Source organism: Microcebus murinus, chromosome 13 (assembly GCF_040939455.1).
Source record: "Microcebus murinus isolate Inina chromosome 13, M.murinus_Inina_mat1.0, whole genome shotgun sequence".
NCBI lineage: Eukaryota > Metazoa > Chordata > Mammalia > Primates > Cheirogaleidae > Microcebus > Microcebus murinus.
In genome coordinates this window covers 56,093,936-56,099,935 of record NC_134116.1, presented here as the reverse complement: position 1 = coordinate 56,099,935, position 6,000 = coordinate 56,093,936, and the positions used below count along the sequence as shown (strand labels likewise).

At 41.8% G+C, this 6,000-nt stretch overlaps 1 long non-coding RNA gene across 1 annotated transcript in view; it reads left to right on the top strand.

The window, feature by feature from the left end:
- Positions 1-223: 223 nt before the first annotated feature.
- Positions 224-6,000, top strand: part of LOC142874970 (uncharacterized) — a 140,533-nt gene continuing 134,756 nt past the window's right edge. Inside the window, exon 1 of the long non-coding RNA XR_012922553.1 lies at positions 224-340. This is a non-coding gene — a long non-coding RNA (uncharacterized LOC142874970). The remainder of the gene's footprint in view (positions 341-6,000) is intronic.

Here is a 6,000-nt window from a genome sequence, read left to right as displayed (position 1 = left end):
ACTTGTCTTTTTCTTTTTTCATCCTGCAACTGTCACTCATAGGGTTCCAAACAGAATGAAAAGAGCCAAAAGGAAGCCCAGTGAGTTGCCTGGCCCAGGAGGTCATGCTGGTTTGTTGCAGTCTTTGTTTTTAACAGAAAGGACAGCAACCCAGTGTCCCTCTCCTTTACTTTCTCTTTTAAGATTCTCTTTTGATTTGACGCAGCCTTTCGGTTGTGAAGTCCTATCCAGATCCCAACAGGCTTCTGTCTCGGTCAGGACTGGACACGGCCCTGCTTCTGGCCTCAGGCTGCCTTCTGGAATCCTCTGGAATGCTATCTGGAAAGTCACAGGGGGGCAAGTGAGTGTGTTTTATGCTCTCTGTTCCTAGCTGTGTCTGCTAATGAAAGCTTTCTGCTTTGAGGGGAGAGAGGTTGTCCCATCTGGTGCTCTCTTGCCCCCTGGTAAGATTATAGTAAGTGAGGGGAGATACATTTTGGACAGCAGTCTCCGGCTGCTGCTCTAGTTCCTTCTCTAGCCTCATCCTGCAATGCAAAGCCATGTTCCCAGCCTGGCGATGCACTACAAATAGGAGTGACATGATGGAAGGGTTTCTGAGTTGAACAAAGTCAGGACGTGTGGTGTAAAACAATGTTAAACAACGTGAATGTGTGGGGTGCATCTATAGGAAAAGGTGTTTCCAAAACTACTTGATTAAAAAATTTATCCTGGGGCACCTCTCAAGACTGTTATACTAGGGAGAATGTTAAAAGGCTAATAGTGAGAATGATTATTGCTGTTTTTTATATGTACATATAGAGGTACTATCCTTACCTCCCTCCTGACACACACACACACACACACACACACACACACAATAGCCCTTGCCCTCGTGGACACACACAATAGCCCCTGCCTTCATGGACACACACAATAGCCCCTGCTCTCATGGAGACAAGGAGACTATGGTCTCTCATTAAGACAAGCACAAATTGATCCAGAGTGTTCAAGGGCAAACCATTAAAAGCGGTGCTATTGTTCTCTTATTTGTCTCCCTCTCGCTTTCTTTTAAATTTACTCCTCTCCAATTCATTGAATTTTTTTTTCCCCTTATTCTCAGAATCTCTTAGGAAAAATTCTGTGCACTTTCCTAAGTTGAATCTCATTTTGCTATTCTCGCCCATATTCTTATTCCTCGGGGAAAGACATGGCTAGAATTCTTGTGCGTATGACTGATAAAGCCTTTAGAAAAAGAGATAATGAGGCAGAGACCAGCGGAGATCAAAGAATCTCCAGCATAGATATAACACAACAACTATGTCATCTCAAAAGAAGTCCGGTCATTAATATGCCGGGGATGGGAGTCCTTGTCTGAGTGGTCAGGCAGGGGGGCAGCGTTTACCGAGTCCCTGCAGAGACGCAGACAGCTATCCCAGTCACAGAAGGGAATTATGTGGGACCAAGGCACTCTAATAAAAATAAGAGGGACAGAACAAAAAGTACTGAAGATACACAGAAAAAAAAAACAAAAAACTTACAGTCAGGGACATGTGTCATGCTGTACATCGTTTGCTGAGCGCTAAGAGTGCTGCTGTTGGGAAAGAATGACCAGAACTGGCAGAGGGTTGTCTGGCAACGCGCTGTGGGGGAGCAGCCCTTGAATACCAGGGCACATTTGCAACTGGTAAAGAAGGAGACTAAACAAAGATGTTCAGTGGGCTGGAGCAGGGAGGGGGCAAAGTTACAGGAAGACCTTACTGCTCGTAGATTTTCTCATTCCAGCTCCTCTTGGGTCAGAGCCCTTTCCTATCTGTGTTCCATCTTAGCATGGTATGGGCTTTTTAGCAACATAAGCCACCTTTCCTGTTGTTGAGTGCCAGAAAGCTTGAAGCTTTAGCAAACAAAAGTTGCCTTCATTTAACCACGGGAGCATCCCCATGTCTTCCCTCTTAGGCAGTGATATCTGAATGAATGATTCAACTTCCATTTCCTAACATATGCACCAATGAGGTCTGGTCAGTATTATCCCTTGTTTTCTCCAGCTCTTTCAACCTTGCCAGGCAGTTCAAATGCCATGACAGCTGACAAATAAAAGCCACAGGCAACGAAGTCTTTCAAAGCAACTGTCTTGTATGTTTTCCCTATTTATGTGATGTCCTGGGTTTGCTGTCATATTCCTGGCTCTGTGTTCCTGCTTTAATCCATGCTTATGGCCTTTTTGTCTTTGGCCAACCCTGGGTCTCCCTTAGGGCACTAGCTAACAGTTCCTCAGTCCTGCCTCTGTTTCCTTTCTTGGTTTCCATGTTTCCAGTGCATGTGGCGGGTGGGCGTGGCATCCTCATGGGCTAGATTGCTGTCCCTCTCTCTGCCTTCATCTTCCACCCTCTTCACCTCTGTCCCTGCACCCTTTCTTTCCTCACTGATCCGCCTGCCCTGTCTACACTCATCACTAGGGGAGGATTCTGGTACAGACTTCCCTGTGATTAAAGAATCATGCTTAAACAATTTCCCAGATGTGATGAAGTCATTTTTACAAAGTTAGAATACTGATAGAATAGGAGGGGCAAATCTAAGGGCATTCATTACTTTTCAATTACTCCAGTACTCTTCAACTGAGAGTGATTCTGCCTCACTCCCTAGGGTACACTTGGCCACACCTGCAGACATTTTTTATTGTCACGACTGTGTTTGGGGCAGTAGGGAGTTTGCTACCTGCTACCTGCACTAGTCAGTAGAGGCCAGGGATGTCTCTAAATAGCCTTCAATGCACAGGACTTATCAAGCCTAAAATGTTAATTGTGACTTGGATGAGAAACCCTGACTGACCTTAACTGTGACAAAGCCTTATTATTTACATTTAGTAATTTAGTTCACCTAGAAAAAAAAGATACATTTTCCATGGCTAGGCAAATGGGTGCAATTTTCTTTGGAGTAATTTTTTATCCTTGGTTCTTATTCTTATTTAATTTCTAAGTAATAGTCTATACCAGAGATCAGCACACTTTTCTCTGTGTCAAATAGTAAATGTTTTAGACTTTGTGGAACCGAGAGGCAAAACTGAGCTTACTTACATCACAAGAGAGAAATCTGCTGCTTCTTATTGTTTTTGCTTGGAATGGATAGTCCCTGGTGGTGGGTGAACTTCACTCCCAGTTGTGGTTTGCTGGAGATATTCTCTGGAAGAAGAACAAGTGGCTAGAGGTGCTGGGGGTTTGTGGTGAGGTGACTCCTGCACTGAGAGTCTACTGAATGGTAACTCAATGCTTACAGCGAAGGTCCTAGCGGCATTCAGGCGACAATGAGTGCTGGCCCTGGGCAGCGACAAGGCTCAGCTGTCAGCTGCAGAGGCAGGTGCTAAGCGTGGAGTGTGGGACATGGGGTGGGTGCCCTGTTTGCTCTGCAATTGCTAACTGGCTCATGTGGTGCCCACGGACTCTAGAGAAACCAGGGTTTGGCCCCCAGGCCACGGTTTGTCAACCCCTGATACAGACCATTCTGGATCTTGCATTTTCCCCATCTTCCTTTTCCCCTGAGACAACAGATTATTTGATTTCAATCTAAAGGGAATTTGTGAATGTTTTTGAAGTTTGAAGCAATAGCAGAATTTAACTTAAACATGGAAAAAAGCCACATCTAAGGATCATTTTCTCTAAATAGAATCAGCCCTGTTCAGGTCTACCATGTAAACAAAGCTTCAGGTTTCTAACCCCATGGGGGACACCTTGAGTTCATTAAAAGATATCTGCATCCAGGTGGCCTATTACTTAGAAAAAAAAAAAAAAAAAACAACCTTGAGGCTATTAGGCTTATAGTCATCTCTATCCTCTAAACCTGTAAATTTACAGGTCAAGATATTGGTGTGATTTTACTGGCAGAATTGTTATGAGAGTTAGCCTAAGTAAGTTAAACACTTCGTATTTTATATAAAAGAAAGGGAAGTAATTATTAGAAAACAGCCAAAACCCATCCTTACCTCCTTTTCTCCATTCTTGGAGAAAGAGGCACATCCTTTTTTGTATGCTCCTTTGTTTAAGCTTATCTCTCTGCCTGTGTCCTTGGTCCAATATATCTTTAATCTTCTTAGAAATAACCTCTTTAACAATCTCTTCCTTGGTATCTGCCAAAATTTACCAGAAGCAACATTCTAAAGGGTGAAAAATTTAGAAGCATTCTCATTTTATTTGGGAACAACACACTAATGCTGGCTATCACTTCTATATAACACTCTAGTAGAGGTCCTAGAGAATGTAATAAGACAAGAAAAAAATCTATTTACTGGTTGTATTAGTCAACGCTTCCCAGAGAAATAGAACCAATAGAATAAACAGATATAGATACAGAAGAGAGGATCTAACAAGGGATTTGGCTCACCTGATTATAGAGGCTGTGAAGTTCCACAACAGGCTATCTGCAAGCTGGAGACTCTAGGATGCTCAGTCCCAGTCAAATGTCCTCGGAGCCAGGGAAGCTGATGGTGTAATTCTAAGTAGGAGGCTGAAGACTAGAGAATCCAGGTGGGAGGAAGGTGCTGATGTAAGTCCTGGAGCCCAAATGCCAAAAAGCCTGGAGTTCTGATGTCCAAGCATAGGGAAAGAAAAGTGTCCCATTTCTGGGAGAGAGAGAGAGAGGAAATCGCCTTTCCTCTGCCCTCTTTGTTCCATCCAGCTCCCAGCTGATTAGAGAGTGTCTGCCCACATGAAGGGCAGATCTGCCCTGGTCAGTCCAATGACTCATATATCAATCTCCTCTGCAAAGACCCTCATATATTAATGCAAACCTAGGAGTAATGCTTTACCAATTCTCTGGATATCCCTTAATTCAGTTAAGTTGACACCTAAAGTTAACCATCACCCTGGAGTATCTTCTGCTCATCCTGAGTTGGTTTATTCTCCAGACATATATCCTGTTTATTCCACATGCTCCATCTACATGAAAGCATTATCTCCTGTGGTATATAAATTGAAAGTCCAAATCTACACTGGAAATTCTGACTTTCCTTCTGAATTGCATACTCTTATTATCTAATCCTTTATTAGACAGCATTAGCTTATGCCCCATAGGCATCTTAAAGCTTACATATATTCAACATATTTAATACTGAACTCTTTATGTTTCCCTATAAATATGTTCTTTCTTTACTGACAAGGCTTATTCACACCAACATGTCAATAGTGCCAACACTAAGAAACTTACACTCTTTCTATGTTTTCAATCATGGGAACAGTGCTCACATTTACTCATCCCATGATGCTAAATCTTAGGAGTCATTTTAAGCTTCTCATTCTACATACAACTGTACACCAAGATTCTATTTTCTTACTGTTTCATCATTTCTGTCCCCATTTTTCCTTCTCTATTATCATTACCTTAGTTTATACTTTCATAATCTCTCTTCATAACTATTGTAATAATACACCAATTGACCTCCCTGCTAAAAGTATTATACCTCCTGCATAATATTGCAGTTAGAGGAACTTGTTGAAAATAAAAATCTAATTATGTTATTTCTTGACTTAAACTTCTGTCTGGAGTTCTCAAAACCTTTGCAGGTAAAAGCAGAAACTGTTTAGTATAATATAGCAGGTCTTCCATTTGCTAGTCCTATATGACTGACAGCTAATATTTATTTATCCTGGGGATTTACCACCACATTTACTTAGCACTGTGTGCCAGGCACATGCATATACACATACTTAATTTAATCCCCAAACAGCCTTAAAATGAAGGTACTGTTTTTACTCCCATTTACAGTTGAGGAAACTGAGGCATAAACCCTTAAATGAATTTGTGGAAGATCACACAGCTAGAAGCTGTATGTTTGGAATTTGAATCTACATGACTTAATTCCAGAGTAAAGAATACCCTTTGATCCCCCACCCACGACTACTGGAAGAAAGTAAGTACTCATGAATATATTTTTCCCCTCCTTTTTCTTTCTTGGCTGTATTTGAACAAAATTGGTTCAGTGTTTATTTTAGTGTTTCTTAATATTGCCATGCATGGACAATTTATTATTTTTAA